The 25864-nt window shown below is 37.7% G+C and overlaps 1 protein-coding gene and 1 non-coding gene across 5 annotated transcripts in view; one reads left to right on the forward strand and one right to left on the reverse strand.

Moving 5' to 3' along the window:
• AGBL1 (AGBL carboxypeptidase 1) overlaps positions 1-25864 on the forward strand; it is a 786993-nt gene that overhangs the window by 72080 nt on the left and 689049 nt on the right. The window lies entirely within an intron of this gene.
• On the reverse strand, positions 9133-9200 carry LOC135275021 (small nucleolar RNA SNORD74). The gene has a single exon (XR_010342744.1). It is a non-coding gene; the product is annotated as a small nucleolar RNA SNORD74 (small nucleolar RNA).

A 25864-nucleotide genomic window follows, 5' to 3' on the forward strand; every position in this document is an offset into this window, starting at 1 on the left:
TCTGGGGGAACTGACAGAGATTGGAGAAGGGAAAGATCTGAATTTGAGGGGCGTGTGGGGACAGCATTCACATTAAAACTTCGCCTTCTATTTAAACTAGGCTTTCAGTGTTTGGTCTGTTAATGGACTCAGCTGGGGCTTAAACATTTCTGGGGGAGCTTTTTATAGAGGTAGGGAGGAGGAAATGACACCGGGCAGAGTGTGCTACCTCTTGCTCATTTGTTCCACTGTGGACAAGCTTGTTTATCTGCACTAAAGCTGTCTTTGAGCTGTCCAAACTCACTAAGTAGGGAAATTTATTGAGGCAAAGACAGATTACTTGTCTGCGACTGACTCATCTTGTGACCTTAGGAAGGCTTGTGATTACTCCATGTCTCAACACTTTCTGCTGGGAGCTGTCCCTTTGTGCCCTCATTCCCAGGATGGGACCGAGGGGTTTGGTAATAATAAGGACCATTGCCGCTGGCCACGCACTTGACCTTTTCCCAAGCGCAGCCACGTCCCCGCTGATCCTACTGGATTCTCGCACTGTCATATTGAGCCTAACCTTTGAAGCTGGGTTATCACATGTTATCATCAGTATGTCTCCTAGGATTTTAAACTCTGCTGGCTTGCCTTGCTTCATAAATTTCATAGCCAATTGGAAATGGGTTGGATCTTCCTAGCAGAGGCTGGTTCTTGAAGCCCATTGTATTTTCTGACCATTGCTCCACACTTCGAGAAAGAGAACCTGGCTTACCCACAGGCTGAGATGGCTCCCTCATCCCTCACCTTCATTTTCTCTGGAGCTGCCTCAAGGACGCAGGAAGTGGAAGACCACACTGGTCTCACCCTCACGGAGGATAACATCTTTAGTATCCCTACCCTTTTAATGCCCTCTCAGGTTTTCAGCAGGAAGGTCATGCAATGATTTATGTCTTCACCCTCAGGGTCAGTCTCATGCTATTAGATTGTGGAGGTCAAAATACCTGGGCTTGAACACCTTGGCAGTGGGAGGAGATGGATATGTTTGGTCTTTAAGAAAGCTTCATAAGCAAATTCTTCACCTTAGTCTCCTGCTGGCTGTCCTAGTAGCTCCTTGTGCTTGGAATTGTGTTAGGTGATATTCTCCCTTCAAAGGATCAATCTTCCAGGGCCTCTCTGGCCTTAGAATTCTGCCCGAGTGCAGGATTACTGGGCATTGCTTTATTGGCAGCCCTTTCTGGTGATTTCATCTTCAATTTATGAGCTAGAAAAAATGTACTGCTTCTCCTCTCCCTGCCCCCAAATCACTCACTGCCTTTGCCCAAAGCCAGGTCTTCTGGGCTTTCTCCAACCATCACACCATTCCACTTTATCTGATCATAGTGGCTGATAGATGAGTGAGACTCAGCCAGAGCTAATGGATTCCATGAGATCATGAGTGATTGGGTGACTCAGCAACTTTTCACTTAGACAATGGGAATGCAAACTACAAGAAACAGAGATATTTTTCTGCTTCTTAAAATAGTTACTGATTCCCCTGGGTTTTTATTTTCCCCAGCCCCCACTAAGGACTTTGTGACTCTCCATTCAGCGTTAGACTCTGTGGTCTCCAGGGAAGGGCCTCACAGTGGGGCTTCACTCCATGTCTTGGCACTTTCTGGTAGTCCCTTGTCTCCAGAGCAAAAACAGGAGAAAAAAAATCCCCTCCCCAGCCTCACAAGTGCTGATACTGGGGGCATGCACCATGAGCTCAACTTACTAACCGAGTGATTATTGTATCTGCGACCTGACTCCAAACCTGTAGCTGATGGAGAATGAATAGTTTCCTGCATGAATTAAGCCTTGGCAACTAGAGTTATAGGGTTAAGGCCCTTTCATCTTCTTAAGCAGCCATTGAGCATTTCCTGATTAGGGCAAGCCATAGATATCCAAGTCATGGAATCTAAAGTTTGAAGGTCTTAAGGGATCTTCTTATCTCTTTCATCTGAAAATGAGGTCACCGAAACCCAGAGAAGCTGAACCAAGCCTTCTACCCTAACTTCAAGACACCATTTATTACTCCAAGACACTTTTCTGCATATTACAAAACAAACATGCCTTGAATTAGGACTTTCATATGACAACATTCTATGTGCCAGTCTCAATGTTAAGCGCTGGGGACTTGTTGCTTGGGGACCTCAAGTGGCCAACAGTCTGTGCCAACAAGAATGATGTAGTGTGGGAGGAAGGCCTTGCATCCTGACCCAGTTTTGGGCTTGTGAAATGGCCAGCTCCCCATCCTGTGGAAATGTCTTTATAATACATTTCTCGGAAATGCCCACAGAGCTGAGCAGACAGGACCTCTTCTTTGGGCTCTGGGCCTCACGTGACCCTACATTTTTAGAGAGACTTTCTTGAAATGTCTAAAGTATTCTTTTGGTGCTTGAGAAGGGCTTGGTCTGGCAGTGCCATCCAGGGGAGTCTTAGTCCCTGTTTCTCCCCTCTGGGGTATTCTCTAATCCCGTGTCACCTGGGTGGCGAACCAGATTCCTTCAGCACGAGGAGCTCAGGAACTCATCGTGCATATGGGTTGTCCTGATTCAGGTGTGTTGGGCTGGCGAGCAGATCTTCCTCATTGCTGGTTCTGTGTTTATTCCTGAGGATGACATCCCGGGCAGTCAGAAGATTGCTTGATATGTTGATATTGGATGGATCAAGTCATTTACACAGACTGGCCTCCAAACCAAATCTCTGTTGGTCCTTAATATCCTCGGGAGGACTTACATGTACCACTTTTCCCTGATGAGGGTTCTCTACAGAAATTGCATTTCCACCTTTATCTACTGAAGCTTGTACAGCTCACACCTCTCTATAGATTTCCCTCAATTTTCCCTGTGGAGACTAGAGGCAGGCTCTTAGGAACTTTCACTTGCCATAGAAATTAATCTTCTAGCCCAGCCTGACTCATTGAGGAGCTTATGCACAGAAATTTGTATTTTCCTGTAAATCACACCTTCCTCTCAATACTGTAACCACCTACAAATAGGTAGGAAGGGGAGTTTGAGGAATTGCGGGGAGGTACAGAAAGACTCTTAGGAGGTACTCTTGTGGTCTTCATCTTTTACTTTGAGGGAACTGATAATTCTAACTGAATTCTAAATTCTTCAGGAGCAGATTCCACACTCAAGTACCACAAATTATAAAGCAGATTGGGGAAGAAAACACACTCTGGTTTTCCTGTGGGGCCATGAGTGGGTGCAGTGTCTGGAGATGTGCTTGTTTAGTAGAGATAAGCCAACTCATTGGCTGGGAAGGAAAGGGTCAAAAGGAGTCCACTGCACAGATGTAGAACCCTGGAAAGCTAGCTACTTTTAAGAGTTTAGGCAGAGACTGCAGGATGAGGACAGATTGAAAGCTTTCTGTCTAAGTTCAATTGTGGTGCTATTTTAATATTAGATCTCTATGTGATCATTAGTCATCTTCGACAAAGCTAATGAGAAAAATGACTAGAGAACAATAAATGGTTATTTCAAAGGAGTGAATTAGTATAAATCACATCTGAGTTTCTTTCAGTTGGTGCATTGTAGGTATTCAATAAATGCCAGTTGAGTGAATGAATACTGTTGTTTTGGTTTGCCTGAGTTGCACTCTTTTAACTATACATTGATTTATTCCGTAGTATTGTAGGGCTTTTTTTATTGTCAGGATGTGTGAGTATTGAAAAGATGTAGTCCTTGCCCTCAAGGAGCTTATAGATACATGCACACATTAGCATGTAAACAAATAAGATAAATGTGATCATGGTGGGGTATTCAAGAAGGAGGGTTTCAGTCTGCTCAGGAATTAAGAAGGAAGAACTCACTGAGAAGGCAGCTTTTGATTTGACATAGGGAAGGAGTTTCTGGATGTTAATTTTATAAGAGGGGAACCTTCTAGGCAGAGGCAGAAACAAGAGCAAAGACAAAAAAGCAGAAGAAATGATGGGTTTATATATTGTAGGGGTATACTGCAAGAGAGTGAAGGCAGGAAGCTCTTCCGCATTGATGTGAACATTCTAATACCTTAGTAGATGATAAAAGAATGGGAATATGTAATTCACAAAGAGGAAATAAGAAACAGAGAAACTCGTAAAAATATTCAACTATCAATCATCAGAGAAACGCAAGTTAGATCAAGACAACAATCTCACAAATCAAAGTAATAAAAATTTTGAAAAATGGTAAAATTTATTGTTGGTGAGGATTCCATTAAATGGACACTCATATGCTGGTGGGAATGTGGACTGATAGAACCTTCAAGAAACAATGAGTGATATAGATCAAGACTTAAAAAATTTTCCTATTCCTTAACCCAATTTTTCTTAAATTCTGTCCTAAAAAATCACTTTGAAATGTGGCCTAAGATTTATGTGCAAAAATATCAATCACAGTGTTATTTATAATTGGAAATATTATCACCTGAAAAAGCTCAATAATAGGGAATTCTTGGTAAAAGTGATGTATTTCCACATCATATTATGAAGCAACACACAAAAATAGGTCAGGAATGATATCTGTTATGGGAAACAGCTTATCATAAAATATTGACTGAAAAAGTAAGTCTCAAAGTTCAGAGTGACCTCAACTATGTAAAAAGTATACACACAATGTAGGCTTCAGGCTAAGATGGAAGAACTGGGGTCAGATTTATCTTCCCATCTAAAAAAAAGAACGAGAGATAAAATACATAAACCAATGTTGATGGACATTAGGCAATGAAAGATAGTGATTCCTGAGAGATAAGCCCTTAAATTGCCCCAGCTCATTGTCTTAGAGAGTTTCTAGATTGCCATGCAGGGACAATGAACCCACTTGCAGTCCAAGACTCCCTGAGTTAAAGAAACAGTTGGAAGACAGAGCTGAAGGTCTGGAGAAACCAAGGTGCAGAGCATTTATAGGACAGAGTACCAGAAACAGAGCTGCACAGAAGGAGAACTCTGGAGATCTTCAGGGATTACCCTCAGGTATTTAGCTAGATATGCAAGCGTGCTTATTGGGAAATTAGCCAAAGCCAGGGAAAGACCAGCTGAAGGAAATGGAGGGAACAATATCTGACATACACGCAGGACTGGAAATAGTACTTGATTCTGAAAGACAGACTGGAAAACCTCATGACTCATGGGACATTAGATAAAGTACACAGAAGGATTTTTGCCTCAGTAGTGAGGAAAAAAGTCATCCCTTGATATTCATAGAGGATAGGTTACAAGAACTCTTGTAGATACCAAAATCTGTGGAGACCCAAGTCCTTCATATAAAATATTGCAATAGTTGCATATAACCTATGCACATTATCCTGTGTACTTTAAATCTTTAAATTACTTATAATACCTACAAGTGTAAATACTATGTAAATAGTTGTTAGACTCTATTGTTTCGAGACTAATGACAAGGAGAAAGGTCGGTTAATATTCAGCACAGATGCAATTTTAGAAAATATATTTGATCAACAGTGGTTGAATTCACGCACGTAGAACCCATGAATACAAAGAGCTGACTGTTCTTAGCTCTAGCCTGAGCGTTAGCTCTAGACCAGGGCTTTGGTCCTGGCAGGCAAATATTAAAAGCAAGACCTGGAATGATGAAACTACTTCCAGTAAATTAGCTGTATTCCAAGTCAAAGCCTCAGAATGTTTATTGGAACACAAAAATATTCAGCAAGCAGTCGATCAGGTAAAAGTCACAATGTGTAGATTCCAAGAAGAAATTATTAGTCATGCAAAGAAACAAGAAAGTACCATCGATGATGAGATAATTCATTCAGTCAAAATCAGAACTGAGTTAGATGTTGAATTATCAGGCAAGAACATCAAAGAGCTATTCTAACTATATGTCACGTGTTCAAAAATTAAGTAATGACACAGAAGATAAAAGAAAGACCCAAATTGAACCTCTAGAGATGAAATCTACAATATGTAAAAGATAAACATATTGGATTGAATTAAGGAAAATTAGATGTGGCAGAAGAAAAGATAAGCTTGAAGATACAGAAACAGAACATTTCCAAAATGAAACACACAGAAGAGATTTAAGAAGAAGGGAGTCGTAGTGAACTATGGGACAACTTCAAGTGGCCTAGTACATATAATGTGAGCCACTGAAGAGGAGAGAGAGGTAGGGACAGAAAAAGTATTTGAGGAAATAAAAGCTTAAACCTCTGAAGTGCGATAAAAATGATAGCGATACAGGAAACCATGTGTATAAGAAAAATGAAAAAAATGACTCCAAGTAAAATAATTGAACTTCTCAAAACCAGCTGGGTGCGGGGACTCACACCCCCAGCATTGTGGGAGGCTGAGGTGAGTGGATTGCTTCAGCTCAGGAGCTTGAGACCACCCTGGGCAACATGGTGAAACCCCTGTCTCTACTAAGATACAAAAATTGACTGGGTGTGGTGGCGCATGACTGTAATCCCGGCTACTCGGGAGGCTGAGGCAGGAGAATTTCTTGAACCATGGAGGTGGAGGTTGTAGTGAGGCGAGATCACACTATTGCACTCCAGCCTGGGCGACTGAGTGAGACTCTGTCTCCACAAAAACAAAACAAAACCAAGCAAACAAACGAAAAACTTCAAAGCACCTAGGAAAGGAAAAAAGATGCATTATATACACAGAAACAAAAATAAAAATCTAACAGATTTCTTGTTGGAAATAATGGCAAGTGAAAAAACAGTGGTGCAGCATCTTTAAAGTATGGACTTCTATACTCAATGAAAATAGCTTTTAAAAATGCTGATGAAATAAAGACTTTTCAAACATACAGAAACTAAAAGACCTCATCAACATCAGACTCTCACGCCAATAAATATTAAAGAAAACTTTGGGCAGAAGGAAAATGATACCAGGTGGAACGATGTATCTATTCAAAAGATGGTTAAAGAACAGAGCACTAGAAATGGTGGTGGTGATGGTTGTTTTGAGACAGAGTCTGGCTCTGTCACCAAGCTGGAGTGCAGTGGCACAATCTCGGCTCACTGCAACCTCCATCTCCTGGGTTCAAGTGATTCTCTTGCTTCAGCCTCCCGAGTAGCTGGGACTACAGGTGCATGCCGCTACACCCAGCTAATTTTTTGTATGTTTTTAGTAGAGACGGGGTTTCACTGTGTTAGCAAGGATGGTCTCAGTCTCCTGACCTTGTGATCTGCTCGCCTTAGCCTCCCAAAGTGCTGGGATTACAGGCGTGAGCCACTGCACCCAGCCGGAAATAGTAACATGAGTAAATATATTTGATTTTAGATTATTATTTTAGTCTCTTTAAAAGGTAGGTTAAGTGTTTAAATAAAGGTAATCACGATATAGTCAGGAGTTTACATTCCTTGTAAAGTTAAAATGTAAGAGAAGAGCACAAAGATCAGGAAGAGAGAAATGAAAGTATTCTATTGTAATTGTCTTATGTGTTAAATGTCATATTAACAATTTAAGGTAGACTTCGATAATTTGAAAATGTATACTAAAGCAACCACTAAAATAGTTAAGAGTTATACCTAATAAGTCAACAAGAAGGTAAATTATTATAAAAACATTCAATTCATCCAAAAGAAGGCAGGAAAAGAGGAAAAGGTGGTTAAAGAACAGATGTCATAAATAGACAAAAAATTAACAAGAGTGTAGACTTAAACCTAACCACACCAATAAGATGTCAATGTTACGTCCTCTATGTAAGGGCAAATATGTAATCATATTGATAAACCAGTGACTCAGTTGTGCTGCATATAAGAACCACAATTCACAATTGAAAAAATATAGAACTAGCCCAAATGCCCATCAGTCAATAAGTGGATAAACAAATTGTGTATAAATATATCATGGAGTGTCACTCAGCCATAAAAAGGAAAAAATAGTGGCATTCTCAGCAACCTGGATGAAATTGGAGACCATTATTCTAAGTGAAGTAACTCAAGAATGGAACACCAAACATTGTATGTTCTTACTCATAATGGGAGCTAAGCTATGAGGATGCAAAGGCATAAGAATGAGAAAATGGACTTTGGAGACTCGGGGAAAGGGTGGGAGGAGGGTGAGAGATGAAAGACTACACACTGGGTACAGTGTACACTACTTGGGTGATGGGTGCACCAAAATCTCAGAAATCACCACTGAAAAATTTATTCATGTAATCAAATAGCACCTGTTCCCCAAAAACCTATTAAAATAAAAAAAATTAAATTGTGCTGCCTTAAACACTTAAAATTTCTTATTAATATATAATAATGATACATGTTGATAGAGTACATGTGATATTTTGATACATGCATACAATGTGTAATGATAAAATCAGAGTATTTAGGATATCCATCACCTTGAACATTTATCATTTCTTTGTGTTGGGAACATTTCAAATCTAGTTATTTTGAAATATATATTGTTGTTAACTAAGTCACTTCACTGTGCTATCGAGTACTGGAACTTATTCCCTCTGTCTATGTTTGTACCCACATTTAGTGATTTCTCTTCTCCCTTCCCCACTCCCAGCCTCTGGTAACTATCATTCTACTCTCACCTCATGAGATAAACTTTTTAGCTCAGACATGTGACTGAGAGAAATGTAGCGGTAGTTGTCTTTCTGTGCCTCACTTATTTCACTTAACATAATGACCTTCAGATCCACCCATGTTGCTGCAAATGACAGGATTTCATTCTTGTTTAATGGTGGACTAGTATTCCATTGTGGACATGGACCACATTTTTAAAATCCATTTATCTATTGATAAATTCTTTGGTTAATTCCATAATTGATTATTGTGAATAGTGCTGCAATAAACATGGAAAGCAGGTATATCTTTAATATACTGATTTTCTTTCTTTTGGTTAAATATTCAATAATGTGATTGCTGGATTGCGTGGTAGTTCTATTTTTTTTTTTAGCACCCTCCATATCGTTTTCTATAATGGCTGTATAAATTTACGTTCTGACTAACAGGGTATACGAGTTCCCTTTTCTCCACATCCTTGCAAGCATCCATTATTTTTTTGTCTTTTTGATAATAGCCATTCTAACTGTAGTAAGATAATATCTCATTATGGTTTTGATTTGTGTTTTCTTGATGATTCGTGATAGTGAGCATTTTTTCATATATCTGTTGGCCACTTGTATGGCTTCTTTTGATAAATGTCTACTTAGATCCTTTGCCCACTTTATTATTATTATTTTCCTCATTTAAGCTGTTGGCATTCATCAATACTCTCAGATGTCTCTACCAACATGGGCTTTATCAGAAGCTTTTGTCTACTTTTTAATGGGATTATTTGTTTTCTTGCTATTGAGTTGGGTTCCTTGTATATTCTGGTTATTAGTCCCCTGCCAGAGAATTTGCAAATATATATTTTTTCCATTCAGCAGGTTGTCTTTTCATTCGGCTGATTGTTTGCTTTTCTGTATGGAAGCTTTTTAGTTTAATGTAGTCCCATTTGTCTGTGTTTTTGTTGCTTGTGCTTTTGAGATCTTAGCCATAAAATATTTGTCTAGACCAAAGTTCCAAAGAATTTCTCCTGTGTTTTCTTCAGGTAGTTTTATAGTTTTGGGTTTTATATTTAAGTATTTAATCCATGTGGAGTTGATTTTTGTATGTGGTGAGAGATAGGGGTCTAGTTTCATTCTTCTGCATATGGATATCCAGTTTTCCCATCACCATTTACTGAAGAGGGTGTCCTTTCCCCAAAGAATGTTCTTGATTCTTTTTTCAAAAATTAATTGGCTGTAAATTGGTGAATATCTTTCTGGGTTTTCTGTTCTGCTCCGTTGGTCTATATGTCTGTTTCCTTGATAGTATCATGCTGATTTGGTTACTATAGCTTTGTAGTATATTTTGAAGTCAGGTAGTGTAATGCCTCCAGCTTTGTTCTTTTTGCTTGGGATTTCTTTGGTTATTTGGGGTCTTTTGTGGTTTCATATGAATTTTGGAAGTTGTTTCCTATTTCTGTGAAGAATGTCATTGGCATTTTGATGGGGATTGCATTGAATCCGCAGATTGCTTTGGAGTAGTATAGTCTCAAGGTGACTTTTAACAATATCAATTCTTCCAGTCCATGAGCATGGATGTCTTTCCATTTGTTTGTGTCCTTTTCAATTTCTTCATCAGTGTTTTGTAGTTTTCCTTCTAGAGGCCTTTCACCTCTTGGTTAAATTTATTTCTAGCCATTTTCTTATCTTTTGTAGCTATTGTAAATGGGATTGCTTTCTTGATTTATTTTTCAGCTAGTATCTTATTAGTGTAGAGAAATACTACTGATATTTTTTTGTTGATTTTGTATCTTGTGACTTTACTGAATTCAATGATCAGTTCTAAGAGTTCTTTTGGTGGAGTCTTGGTTTTTCTATATATAAGATCATGTCATACAAAAAGAGAGACAATTTTGACTTTCTGTTTTCCAATCTAAATGTCTTTTATTTCTTTCTCCTGCTAGAGATTGTTCTGGCTGGAACTTTCAGCACTATGTTGAGTATGAATAGTGAGAGTGGACATTGTTACCGTGTTCCAGTTCTCTGAGGAAATTCTCTAGGCTTCTCTCCATTTATTATGATATTAGCTGGGTTTGTCACATATGGCTTTTATTATGTTTATTATGTTTTATTATGTTTCTACTATGCCTAATTAGTTAAGACTTTTTCTTATGAAGGAATGTTCAATTTTATCAGATGACTATATGGTTTTTATCTTCCATTCTGTTTAACAGAACAGAATGTGATGTGTCACAGTTATTGATTTGTATATGTTGAACCATTCTGGCACTCCTGGGATAAATCCCCCTTGATCATGGTGTATTATTTTTTTGATGGGTTGTTGGTTTGCTAGTATTTTGTTTGCTGTATTTTGTTGAGAACTTTTGCATCTATGTTCAGTAGGAATATTGATCTATAAGTTTCTTTTTTTGTTGTGTCCTTGTTTGGTTTCAGTAACAGGGTAATGATGGTTTCATAGAATGAGTTAGGAAGAATTCCTTTCTCTTTAATTTTTTTGGAAAAATTTGAGAAAAATTGGTGTTGGTTCTTCCTTATAAGTTTGGTAGAATTCATCAGTAAAGTCATCTGGTTCTGAATTTTTGTTGTTGGGGGACTTTTTATTACTCATTCAATCTCATACTCATTATTGGTCTGTTCAAATTTCCTATTTCTTACTTGTTCAATCTTGGTAGATTGTACATATCCAGGGATTCGCCATTCTCCTCCAGGTTTTCTAATTTGCTAGCATATAGTTGTGATAAGAGTATCTAATAATTCGTTGTATTTCTGTGGTATCAGGAGTAATATCTCCGTTATCGTTTCTGATTTTATTTATTTGGGTCTTCTCTCTCTCTCTCTTTTTTTTTTTTTTTTTGAGACGGAGTTTCACTCTTGTTACCCAGGCTGGAGTGCAATGGCGCGATCTCGGCTCACCGCAACCTCCGCCTCCTGGGTTCAGGCAATTCTCCTGCCTCAGCCTCCTGAGTAGCTGGGATTACAGGCATGCGCCACCATGCCCAGCTAATTTTTTGTATTTTTAGTAGAGACGGGGTTTCACCATGTTGACCAGGATGGTCTCGATCTCTTGACCTTGTGATCCGCCCGCCTAGGCCTCCCAAAGTGCTGGGATTACAGGCTTGAGCCACCCCGCCCAGCCCTTCTCACTTTTTTTTATTAGTCAGTTAGCAGTTTATTGACTTTATCTCCAAAAAACTGTTCAATTCATTGATCCTTTGTAATTTTTTAGTCTTTATTTCATTTACTTCTGCTCTGATCTTTATTATTCCTTTCTTTCTACTAATTTGGGGCTTGGTTTGTTCTTGCTTTTCTAGTTTCTTGAGGTGCATCACCAGGTTATTTGAAATCTTTCTGCTTTTTTGACATAGGCATTTTTGCTATAAACTTCCCTCTTAGCACTGCTTGTACTGTATTCCACAGATTTTAGTATGTTGTATTTTTACTTTCATTCATTTCAAGAATTTTTAAATTTCCTTCTCAATTTCTTCCTTGACCCAATGGCTATTCAGGAGCATGTTGTTTAATTCCATGTATTTCCAAATTTCCTTTTATTATTGATTTCTAGTTTTATTCCATTGTGATCTGAAAAGATACTTGATAAGATTTTGATGCTTAAAATTTGCTGAGACTCATTTTTGTGGCCTAACATATGGTCTATCCTGGGGAATGTTCCAGGTGCTGATGAGAAGAAAGTGTATTCTGCGGTTGTTTGGTGAAATGTTCTATAAATGTCTGTCAGGTCTATTTGTTCTAAAGTGCAGTTTGAATTCAATGTTTCTTTGCTGATTTTCTGTCTAGATTATCTGTCCAATGCTGAGAGTGGGATGTTGAAGTCCCCATCTATTATTATATTAGAGTCTATCTCTCCAGTAGGGTCAGTGGTGGTTAGAGCAGATTAATCTCCAAGTTCCCTGACTGTGCTAGTGGGGAGTGATGCCAGGTGGGGCAGACCTGTCCTGAGGCCTGCTGATGATGCACATAAGCACCCAAAGTGGCAAGCAACACTAACTGATCTCCAGGTCCCTAGATGGTGTGGTCATGGTGGTGGCAGTGGTGAGGACAGGCTTGTCCCCAGGCCCCAGGAAGGCTCCCAGACAGACCAATCTCCAAGCCTGCTGAAAGCACATGCATGTGCAAAGTGTCTGTGTCTGGGAGTGTAGGGTTGCTGTCAGTGGCAGCAGCTCCAGGCAGGTGGCTCTCAGGCTCTGGGGAGTGAATGCTTCAGCTCCCTTTGTCCTGAAGGCAGCTTCCCAGGTGCATTGCACTGCCATTCCCTGGGCTATAGGGCATTGCGTGGGCTAGAGTGCTGGGCACCTGGTTGCAATGCTGGGTCTAGCCATCCTACTTGGTGGACATGAGGTGATATCAGTGGAGTTCTATGGATGTGGAAATGCAGGGTCTGTTGGGCCTCAGGGCAGGATATAGTCTGGTGGGTCCTGGGCTCTTAAAATGGCTGTGTGCTACAGCTGCTTGTGTCTGAGGAGTATGTGGGATCCAGCATGAAATACATCTCTGAAGTAATTTCATGATATGAACTCTAGGCAGCTTCATATACTAGTCTCAGGGCCCATGAAGGCTGAGGAGCTCTCCTGTAGCTAGGATTGCAAAAGTCTGCGGGAATGTGGAGAGATGGGGATCCTTTGCTCACCTTTTCCCTGCACTGGGGAGTTTCTTCTGACACAGAGCTGGTTCCAATCCTGGCCAGGCCAGATGCTTAGCTTGCTTCTCCTTCCCTGCCTCAGAGATTCCCTGGGTGCCTCCAGGTAGCCATCTTGAAGTCCTTCCACTCAGGACTGTGTATAAACACATTTTAAATATAAAGACTCAAGAGGGTTAAAAGTAAAAGGATGAAAAAGATATACCAAGCTAATGCTAATCAAAAGAAAGCTAGGGAGCTTTTTCTAATGTCAAATAAGGTAGATTTCAGAGCATGGAATATTGCCAGGTATAAAAAAGTAATTTTATAATAATAAAGGGTCAGTTTATTAGGAGCAAATAAAAGCCCTAAATGTTTATGCACCTACTAACAGAGTTTCAAAATAATTGATGTAAAAACTGATAGAACTGCAAGAAAAAATAGATATATCCATGACTTTAGTTGGAGATTTTAATAACCCTCTTTGAATAATTGACAGAATCAGTAGAAAATCAGTAAGAATGTAGATGATTTAAATAACACTATCAATCAATGTGGCTTAATTTATATTCATAGGATACTTTACCAACCTATGGCAGAATATACATTCTTTTCACCTGCAATGGAATTTTTACCAAGATAGACAGTATTGTGAACCATAAAGCCAGTCACAATGAATTTATAAGAATTCAAATGATATAAAGTAAGGGAATTAAATGATCAACAACAGAAAGGTTTCTGTAAGAGTCCCCAAGATTTGAAAATTAAATAATGTACTTCTAAAAGAACTATGGGTCAAAGAAGAAATCAAAAGAGAAACTAGAAAATGTCTTGAACTGAATGAAAATGAGTACAGCATACTAAAATCTCTGGGATGCCACATTGTTGGGGGAAATTTATAGAACAATAGAGGCATATTAGAAAAGAAGTAAGATAGAAGGATCTCTAATCAACAACCTCATCTTCCATCATAAGAAAGGTGAAGAAGATTGAAATCTAAAGCAAGTAAAAGGAAGGAAATAAGAAAAATCAGAATAGGAATAAATAAAATTGCAAACATTAAAACAATAAACAATTAATTGAAAGTTGATTCTTTGAGATTGATAAAATTGATAAAACTCCAATCCAGGCCAGGCACAGTGGCTCATGCCTGTAATCCCAGCGTTTTGGGAGACTGAGGTGGGCAGATGTTGAGGTCAGGAGATTGAGACCATCCTGGCCAACATGGTAAAACCCCTTCTCTACTAAAAATACAAAAAAATTAACTTAGTGTGGTGGCACGTGCCTGTAATTCCAGCTACTTGGGAGGCTGAGGCAGGAGAATTGCTTGAACCAGAGAGTTGGAGGTTGCAGTGAGCTGAGATTGCACCATTGCACTCCAGCCTGAGGACAGAAGGAGACTCCATCTCAAAAAACAAACAAAAAACTCCAATCCAGACTGATACGAAAAAAAGAGAGAAGCACAAATGACCAGTATCAGAAATGAGAGGCAAAATTGCTACAATTTCTGCAGATATGCAAAGGAAAATAAGGGAATATTACAGTTTTGTCCACTAAATTGGACAACTTAGATTGAGTGGAAGCTTACCAAAGAAGAAAAAGATAACCTACATAGCCCTGTATTTAGTAAGCGAATTGAATGTATAGTTAAATTATCCCCACAAAGAAAAGTCTAAGTTTAGATGGGTTTCCTGGTGAATTCTACCAAACATTTAAAAATAAATAATAGTGATTTTATACAAACTCCTGGAGATAATTTAAGAAGAGAGAGTATTTTCCAACTTATTCAATGACGCCAGCACTATACTGATACAAATAGCAGGCAAAGACTTTACAAAGAAAGAAAACTTCCAACCAATATCTCTTAAGAACAGAGATGAAAATAATCTTAACCCAATTTTAGTAAATTGATATTGACAATATATAAAGGATCAGGATCAAGATCAATTGATATTTGTCACATGAATGCAAGACTGGTTTAACGTGTGGAAATCATTAAATGTAATTCATTATATAAAAAATCTCCAACAATATATGATTATCTCCAAGGACCCAGAAAAAGCATTTGACAGGATCTACCATTTCCTGATAAAAACTCAACACATTAGAAATAGAAGGGAGCTTTCTCAATGAATCACATCTATGAAAACTGTTAAGTGACATCATACTTCCTGGTAAAAGACTGAATGCTTCCCCAGTAAGATCAGAAACAAAACTAGAACGTCTCCTCTCATTAAATCTATTTAACGTTATACTGGAGACCTAGTCAGTTAAATAAGGCAAGGAAAATAGCTGAATGACATCCATCTGGGTAAAGAAGATGTACAACTATTTGCAGATGATTATCTTTGTGGAAATTCTGATGGAAACGATACACAAAAAATTACAAGAACTAATAAATGAGTTTACCAAGGTTCCAGGATGCAAGATCAACACATAAAAAATTATGTTTCCACATAGTGCAAAAAATTGTTGGAAATAAATCATTGAAAATTTTTAATAATACAGTTTACAATAGCAATATAAATGTAAAAACTTAGGGATAAATCTGCCAATAGACGAAAAGGATCTGTATGCTGTAAGCTACGAAACAACGTTGAAACAGATGAAAGAAGACATAAATAGAGAGATAAATGAGTTTGTGATCTTTACCGAGGCAAAAATTATTTAAATAACAGGAGTAAAAGCACAATCCATAGAGTAAAAAATGGATAAACTGGACTTTATCAATATTAAAAACTTCTGTACCTCAGAAGGCACTTTTAAGAGAATGAAGATACAGACTACACACTGGGAGACAATATTTGCCAATCATGTACTTTGTAAAAAAGTTTTCTTCTGTATATACAAAGAACAGTTAAATAATAGAAAAGAACAATCCAATTAAAAATAGACAAAAGATTGGAACAGATATGTCACTAGAGAAGATAAGTAGATAGCAAATATGCACATATAAAATATGCTCATCATAATTCCTTAGGGAAATGCATACTTAAACTGTAATATGATACTACTGTGTACTTTTAGAATGGTTAAAATTTAAAAGACTGACCATCACGAGAATTGGCAAAGAAGAGCATGAACACACACTTTGCTGAAGGGAATGTAGGAATGGTACAACCACTTTGGACAACAGTCTGGCAGTTTCTTTTTTTCTTTTTTTTTTTTTTTTTTTTTGAGACAGAGTTTCGCTCTTGTTACCCAGGCTGGAGTGCAATGGCGCGATCTCGGCTCACTGCAACCTCCGCCTCCTGGGTACAGGCAATTCTCCTGCCTCAGCCTCCTGAGTAGCTGGGATTACAGGCACGCGCCACCATGCCCAGCTAATTTTTTGTATTAGTAGAGACGGGGTTTCACCATGTTGACCAGGATGGTCTCGATCTCTTGACCTCGTGGTCCACCCGCCTCGGCCTCCCAAAGTGCTGGGATTATAGGCATGAGCCACCGCACCCGGCCCTGGCAGTTTCTTAAAAATCAAACATGCACCTATCATATCATTCAGCCATTCATTTTCTAGGTATTATTTACACAATAGAAGTGAAAGCAGATATCCTTACAAAGACTCATTTACAAATGTTCATTGCAGCTTTATTTGTAATAGCTGAAAACTGGAAATAATCCTTATATCTATCAATTGGTGAATAGATAAACTGTGATATTTCCATACAATAGAATATTGTTCAGCAATTAAAAAACTATTGATATATGCTACAACATGGATAAATCTCAGAATAATTATGCCGAATGAAAGATGTCAGACAAAAAAGTATATACTATATTATTCCATTTGTATTAAATTCCAGAAAATGTAAAATAGACTATGGTGAGGAAAAGAAGCTGAATGGCTGTCTGGAGATGGAGGTTGGAGGTAAATGTGGAGAAGGAGGGAGGGATTATGAAGAAGAAAAAGGAAAACTTGAGGAGGATATTGATATTATCTAGATTGTGGTGATGTTTCAAAGGTATACACATACATGAAATCTCATCAAGTTGTACACTTTAAATGTGTATAACTTATTGTATGCCAATAACAAGTCAATACAGCAGTCAAAAAAATAAAAAAGTTCTATTTACATTAAAGAATATGTACAGTAAAATCTTTAAAGAAGAATACCAATAACTAGTTATTTTGAATGGTGGGGGGTAAATAATTAACTTTTTTTTTCTGTAACATTAGAATTACTTTTATGATCATAAAAATTAAAATTAAATGAAAATAATTTCAGTACTATCTAGTCTAGAATATATTCTCTTTGATTGGCTGGCTACAGACAAGCATTGTAACAAACAAGACCATCAATAATTAGATCACGCATTCATTCATTTGAAAAGGAATTGAGGGGAGTTTTGACAGAGGAGGTAGATTTAACTCATCAGTATTGGGGATGGAAAGGGAGGGAATGAAATAGAGAAGGGTTTTTTTGAGCAGAGAATAAAAGCATTAGAAAATGCATAAAGCAAGAAATGGATTGGTTTCTGTGGGACAAATAGTTGGTTGGATATTAATATAAGGTAACGTTTGAGATGGGTGGTAATGGGAGAGAAAGGCACAAACCATTTCAGGTTCTTGTCTCTATATCTTGTCTACCTTTTCTTCTTTCTGCTCCTCTTCCTCTCTTCCTCTGTTCTTCTCTTTCCCTTCTCTTCCTTTCTCTTTGTCATCTTAGGTTTTCTGCATTCTAGGAAAATTCCTTGTGTTTGTTTACAACTCGAATAATTCAATTTTCTGCTTTGTCCTGTCTGCTATTCACTGCCTCCCACAAAGTATCAAGCTTACTCTGCTTCACAGGAAGCTACCTCTTCAATATTTGGAAAATTGATCACCTCTTTGTTTTGAACTAAGGAATAGTTTTCTTTGCTATTTCAGCATTGCAGAAGCAGATCTGTCCTCTCAGTATTAGCTTTAATTAATAATAGTCACATTTAATTATGTTGGAGTTTAATATAGGTCTCCACTCAAATATTTCAGAAGAGGATCCTAGGAGGTTTCTCCATAGGAGAAACCCTAGTAGTAACAATTTTAGCAGTTTACCTGGAGAAGGAGTGTAGTGGAACAGGTCTATACCCATAGCAACAGATGTTATTTTATTTCAGTGTCACTGATATGATGCTCCCTATTATGACGATTCTCAGGCATGTGTCATCAAGAGCAAACCCTGAGGTGTGCTAAGGAGGAAGGTAATCGAACTCATGCTTGTCCAAAAGATTCTTAAGTGGTTTTGACCTTGAGTTCTTGTTTCTCTGGGTTAGGGGATTTCTTTAGTGTTTCCTGATGCCTCTGTCTCAGCTCTGGCTATCAGAGAGTCTTCTAAATATTTTACTTTGGGATGTTCCATTTCTGTTTCTGAGGACTGCTAAAATGTTTGCTGTTTGAATATTTCTACGGACTTTTAAAGGGTAAAAAAAAAAAAAATTTGACTCTGTGACATGGTAGTACGTTTTTTAATTCCATAAAATCTTTAAATGTTTTATGCAAATGAAAAAGTAGAAGGTACTCAATCCAATACCCTCACTTTATAAACAGGGACAATGAGTCCAAAATAGGTGATGTCCTGTAATTTACACAAGTAAATAGTGAGTAGAAAAGCTCAGAGAAGACTCCAGGTCTCCTGATGTCCTGTGCAAATTTATTTTCACCACACCGTGCTGTAGCATGACTTTTTTCCTCAAATTTTAAAAAAGAAATGATTAAATGACTAGAATAAATAAAACATGTGCAGTGGACGGTTTTACTGGAGCCCAAGGGCTCTAAAGAGGAAACAGCCAGCCTCAGGCCTCTGTTTCCTTGAGGTTGAACTAATTTGTTTTTGAAAATGATCCACCCTAATCATAGTAATACTCATCATACATAATAAAATCACATTTTATGTGGTGTTTCAGGCCAAATGAATCCCCCAAAAATACTTTTCAGAGCTAATACCAAGGTAATACCCCAATTAGATGATGCCGTTATGGAATTAAATAAACTACAGAACTAAAATATAAAAGGGTAAGAGGGAACGCTGAAAATGATTATTCTGAAACAAGATCAAGGGTCAATGAGGCAGAGAAACATGAAAGTCAGTTCCAGATGGCAGCCACCATAGTCCTGAGCACATGTGTACCCCACCGCCATCTCTTGGTAGCCATGGGTACTACAGCTCCAGATTGCCACAGTACAAGCTGGCATACATATTCCTTAAGACAGAAAGAGATAAAAGTGTTACAATGTCTTCTTATTGATAGAGATGTGATTTCCAAGAAATGCAAAGAAAATTGCTTTTTAAAAATTTAATTTGCTGATTTTTCTTTCTATTGTTGGGAGAACCCAAATGTTGACTTCTTAAATTTTGTTTGTGGTAGGGACAAATACTCGGTCCAAGTAGCATCCTAGTAGTATTCTTTTTCTCATTAGAGTTGCGGTAAAGGCTGAAATGAGTTCATTGAATAATTAGTTATAGAGTCAATAGTATTTCTGCTTCTTAAAGCGGAAATATAAGAGTGTATTTTGGAAGGCAATTGTTAAGAGACTTTTGATTTGATTTTCCATGGACTTTTATACACGTGCTATTCTTTTTTTCTTTTTTTTTTTTTCTTTTGATCTCGAGGGCAAACAGCTTAAAAAGGGAGTCCTAAAATCATTTCTAGTTTCTTAAAAAGAAGATTCTAAAATAAAAATATTTTTTCTCCCTCAAGGCCAGCTTTTGTTTTTGAAAATTACCTTTTAAGTAGTTCCTAAGGGTTTGACTTCCTGGCTAGAACTGGTTTATGGGTGTCCAGGGTTTGAACAGTTGAATTCATTCAAATCTTTGGGAGAAGATGTATTTGCTGTCTCCCAAGATGGGTTTCAAAATCTTGTGCATTCTGTTCTTACTTATAAGCTGGAGCTGAATGATGAGAACATATGGACACATGGAGGGGAGGACATGTACTGGGGCTTGCTAGGGGCGTGAGTGGGCGTGGGGAGGGAGAGCATCAGGATAAATAGCTCATGCATGCTGGGCTTAATACCTAGGTGATGGGTTGATCTGCACAGCAAACCACCATGACACATGTTTACCTGTATAACAAACCTGCACATCTTACACATGTACCCGGGAACTTAAAAGTTGAAATAAAAAAAAAGGAAAATGTCATGCATTTCAGTACAAGTCTCTGGACCGCATGTCATGATCAGTAAAAGTGAACAATGGAGAAGTCAATGTCAATGTAAAGATTTTTCTTTTGTGTTATGAATGCTCCGGGCCTTTCAAGCCATCATTTCAAGTGTAGTGTTAAACGTGAGGGCAAATCTGCTGTGGACCTGTCAAAATGTTTGCTATGGGAGTGCTGTTTATTCTTGAGAGCCAGGCTGACACAGAGCCGTCTGGATGCCGTAAAGGCCTCTTGTAGGTAAATCTCACAGAGGGTATCATTACTTTCAAGAATTTGATCCATCAATACTAATAAAAATGGAGATCAATTGGGAACCGCCAAATGTGTCAGATCTTTTTATGTACATTCTCTTATTTAATTTTCACATCACTGTGAAATTGGTGCTTTTATGCTGCTGTTTTACAAATGAGAAAACAGAGTCTGAGAGAAGTTAGGTAACACACACAAGGCCATAGCAGAATAAAGTTAAAGGCAGAGTATCTGACTCTAAATCCCACACTCTTTTCATTATACAATGCACACTGGTTTTTCAAGTCATCCAGCCCCAGGCTATGCTTATTTTCATCAATACTTTGAGGACATTAGTCTATTATTGATACTAATTCTATAGCAAACAAATTTAAAGCATTTGTAACTGCGTCTTCCTTTTTGCGTTTAAGCAAAAACATCCGAAGTATGCTATAAACACACATCGGAATGAAAACCAACACATATCCCCATCCACAAATCTGTTAACCAGATTGTCCATAGTATCAGCAATAAAAAAGGGTATGGAAGAAGGAAAGACATTGCTTTACATTGTTACAGGCGGATTTCTTTACAATATTTTTAAAAGGGGAAGGTCCCCGCTTCCTTTTTCAAATGAATTGTTACATGAAATTCCAAATTACAACACAGATTAAGAGTCGCCTTGTTGGAAGCTATAGTTAAAATTTCAGAGTTCTGACTTGAAACTTGTCTGCCCCATTACCTTCTCTGGGATTCCAGGACTTGAAAGAAGATGTATTGAAAGCCCCTCAAACTATTGAAAATAACATGAGGTCAGAAGTTATGAATTTCGGTTCAAGAGCAGGCTCCCTCTCTTTGATTGACCTTAAGCAGCTTTCTCAATGCTGCTGAGCCTCAATTTTTATACCTTAAAAATAGGCATAAGAGTGCTTGTCCTATGGAGCTGTTCTGAGATTTAAGTGGAATGATGCATATCAGGGCCCAGAGCAGTGGATTGAATTTAACAAGTTTTCATAAAGAATACTGCCCTTCATCCCTCAAGAGGGCTTCTCTAAACTGTCAAGATGATATGCAGGTCACATGTGACTACAACTTTCACTGCTCATCCAATGTACTGTCCCAAGGTGTAGCAAATCCTGTCCTTTGGTTGGCAAACATAGCTATCTGTACTGACGTTTGAAGTCACCATCTTTCCTAAGCACTTGCTCATAACACCACTTGCTTTTACATTGCTTGGTTTCCTTGCAACCTCAGGTATTCTGGGTTGGAAATTAAGTAAAGCATCATCCACATGCATTTCTTCAAGGCATTTCTAGTAGATATAGTACAGAAAGGTCCAGATTAGGAAAAGATACAAGTACTTCTAAGACAATGTAAAGTTTTATCATCTCTCAAATGATACCAATGCTTGGTTGAAAATGGTGGCTACTGAATTAGCTTGGGCACATGGCATGAATGTGCACACATTTATCATGTTGTTTCTTTGAATCTTCTGTGAAACTGAGGAAGTTACAGTTTCTGATTCAGAGGTTGTAATTAAAATAGTCTGTGGCTGACAAAAAGGGGGAAGTTTGATCTGTTGGCCCCTCACATTATAGAGCTGATCCTGTCCGTTCTTATTAATGATCATGCTTTCTTCCGTATTGAGTAATGTGTCAGGAATAAAAAGTTTCCCCTAGCTCTTAGATGTGAGAAAATAGAGTTTGAAATCATCTTCTTTATTTTTGTAAAGATTTTAATGGAGCTACAGAAAACATAAAACAAAAGAGTGTTGATAATCTTGTCCAAATTCATATTACACTTTCCTCATCTGTCTGCAGACTTGGCAGACATAGCTAATATAGATTTTTAATAAATTCTATTCAGGCTGTAAATTTTTTACTAAAGGAAATAAAAATATATTATCTGCTAAATGTCTTGCACATCTTGAACATAACACTGCTGAAAAGGGGTGTGATTTGCTTCCTTGTGGATTGAGGCTTTCATAATAAAAGTTCCTGGTCACTTTGAAGTTTCCTTAAAACATGCAGAAGCAATTAACAACATGTTTGACTTTGTAGAAACGGAAAGTGATAGCTTCTGAGACACGTGCCTACAAGATTGTACATCTTGATATACTGTTGCTGGCCATAGAAAAGATTTTCAAGCTTTGGCCTGCAGTAAACTATTTTTAAAGTGTGAGACAAGAAGAAATCTCCTCTAATTTGGAAATACATTGAGGATGAAAATAGGGCAAAAAGAGTACTGTAAAACTGAGATGTATGTGCTGTTTCTCTGAAACTGTTTGGTCTTTGAAGAGACATAAGTATCCTAGAAAAGGATGAATTAACTGTACGTGGGTAGTTGTAGGTTGTGACAAACAATTACATGGAGAAAAAGACTCAATTTTTGGAAATAAGACAGTTTCAGAATTCAGAAAATGTCAATGAAAAGGGCAACCAAATTAAACAGAACTTTCTCAATTTCCTTACTAAATTTGTAACATATTTAGAGTACACTGTTGATTTCACAAGTTTAGATGACTTCTGTGCTTTAAAAGCATTTTCCCTGAGGCAGGTTTAACTTTGGAATGTCTTAAAATCATGGCCATTTTAGACATGGAGAACTTATGCACACATTTAAAGATGCAAAAGACCTGATGGACAACAGCAAGCTGGTCTATGGTAAGCCTGTAAATAAAAAGTGGGTGGAGATTTTTGGATGAAAACAAATCCTACATTATCTAAAAGCCTGTTGTTGCAAGTCAGTAAAATACTAAGTATTCCTTCATTATAGTTTGGATGTTTGACCCCTCAAAATCTCACGTTGAAATTGTATCCTCAGTGTTGGAGGTGGGGTCTGGTAGGAGGCGTTTGGGTTATGGGGGTGGATCCCTCATGAACATCTTGGTGCCGTCCTCATAGAAATGCGTCAGTTCTCATTCCATTAGTTCCCATAAGAGCTGGTTGTTATAAAAGAGCCTGGCACTTCCCTCCTCCTCTTTCTCTTTCTCTCACTGCTTCTCTCACCATGGTGATCTCTGCACATTCTGCCATGAGAGGAAGCTTCTGGAAGCCCTCACCAGAAGCAGATACTGGTGCCATGCTTCTGCAGAACTATCAGCAAAATAAACCTCTTTTCTGTGGAAATTACCCAGCCTCACGTCTTCCTTTATAGCAACACACAAATAGACTAAGATGTCCAGGCACAAATGCTTTTGTGCAGAGGATATACATCACCTTGACATTACCATGCTGAAATGACACCAGGCAGCCATGTAATATAGGCTCAATGAGAGCAGAGCTACAAGATAAAGTAATGTTACATTTGCTATATCAGTTTTGCCTATGTAAAAGAAAAGAAGGATGTCCTAAAGGATACAGGCATTTGAGAGAAGTATCATTAGAGAATAAAAATTAAAATTTTCCTATATATCATAGCTAAAATAGATTTGTTATTTTTCATTACATAGTGGTAATAATACATGTTTAATTAGTTCAATTATATTTATATTCTCTTTTTTAAAAGTATTGAATTATGCACCTTAAAATGTATGTCAATATAGCATGATGAATATATAGCATCTCTTTAATATTCAGAGAACTTAAAAGTTAAATTGTTCTGTTAAAGAACAGAAAAAAATTATAAAATTATCATTGCATTTTTCTCACATATTTGTTTATACTTATTAATTACTACTAACTGCCACTTTTAGTCTTATTTTATTGTTTAAGTATTAGCATTTATGTAATAGAAAAGTAAATAGTAAATAATATGATTTCAAATAAATATCTATTCATATTTTATGTTAAAGTAATAACACATGTCTATATTATTTTAAAAAATTACTCTTTTTGTTTGTTTGATACAACTGTGTCTTGGGTTGACTTTTTAAAAAGTTGGCCATTCTACCTAGATAAATGCATTACAACCAGCTCCAGGCCCACCTGGGTTCCCTCCTCCTCTTCCTACAGGCTGCATAGAAGCAGATGTAACTTACTCAGGCTGTGTAAAGACAGACATAACTTACAATATCCATGCCTCCAACTGAACATCTGAGGGGAAGCTAATAAGGTATCAAAGAACATACGGATAATTTAACCACATTTATGTAGAATGAATAAAATATATAGAAAGGACTGTCCTAGTTAACAGAGAAAGTAACAATGTAGGGGCAAAACCCCTCTAAAAGATATAAGCAAGAAGGCATACAAAAGACAGATGAATAATTTAAGCTGGAGAAAACATTACCCAAGAAACAAATGCAAACTTCCTACAGCTGCTTTGGAGTGTAGAAGAATTTCAGGATATCACAAATTCAATGACTCAAGATCCCAAGAACAGGATGCTATAACAACAGAATGAGCTGATAAGAAAGATGACTGAACATTTAAGGTTAATATTGTTGTGTGTAAATTTGATCCTGCCATTTTGATATTAGCTAGTTGTTTTGCCCATAAGTTGATACGGTTTCTTCATAGTGTCAGTGGTCTTTACAATTTGGTATGTTTTTGCAGTGGCTGGTACTGGTTGTTCCTTTCCATGTTTAGGGCTTCCTTCAGGAGCTCTTGTAAGGCAGGGCTGGTGGTGACAGAATCTCTCAGCCATTGCTTGTCTGTAAAGGATTTTATTTCTCCTTTGTTTATGAGCTTAGTTTGGCTGGATATGAAATTCTGGGTTGAAAATTTTTTTCTTTAAGGATGTTGAATATTCGTCCCTACTCTCTTCTGGCTTGTAGGATTTCTGCCAAAAGATCTGCTGTGAGTCTAATGGGCTTCCCTTTGTGGGTAACTCAACCTTCTCTCTGGCTGCCCTTAGCAATTTTTCCTTCATTTCAATTCTGGTGAATCTGATGATTATATGTCTTGGGGTTGCTCTTCTCAAGAAATATCTTTGTGGTGTTCTCTGTATTTCCTGAATTTGAGTGTTTGCCTTCCTTACTAGTTTGGGAAGGTTCTCCTGGATAATATCCTGAAGAGTGTTTTCCAGCTTGGTTTCATTCTCCCTGTCATTTTCAGGTACACCGATCAAATGTAGATTAGGTCTTTTCACATAATCCCGTATTTCTCGGATGCTTTGTTAATTTCTTTTCACTCTTTTTTCTCTAATCTTGCCTTCTCACTTTATTTCATTGAATTGATCTTCAATCTCTGATATCCTTTCTTCTGCTTGATCAATTTGGCTATTGAAACTTGTGTATGTTTCACGAAGTTCTCGTGCTGTGTTTTTCAGCTCCATCAAGTTGTTTATGTTCTTCTCTATGCTGGTTATTGTAGTTAACATTTTGTCTAACCTTTTTTCAAGGTTGTTAGCTTCCTAGCATAGGGTTAGAACATGCTCCTTTAGCTCGGAGAAGTTTGTTATTACCCACCTTCTGAAGCCTGCTTCTGTCAATCGTCAAACTAATTCTCCATCCAGTTTTGTTCCTTGCTGGTGAGGAGTTGTGATC

Source organism: Aotus nancymaae, unplaced genomic scaffold (genome assembly GCF_030222135.1).
Source record: "Aotus nancymaae isolate 86718 unplaced genomic scaffold, 86718_ANA_hifiasm-v0.15.2.pri h1tg000014l, whole genome shotgun sequence".
NCBI lineage: Eukaryota > Metazoa > Chordata > Mammalia > Primates > Aotidae > Aotus > Aotus nancymaae.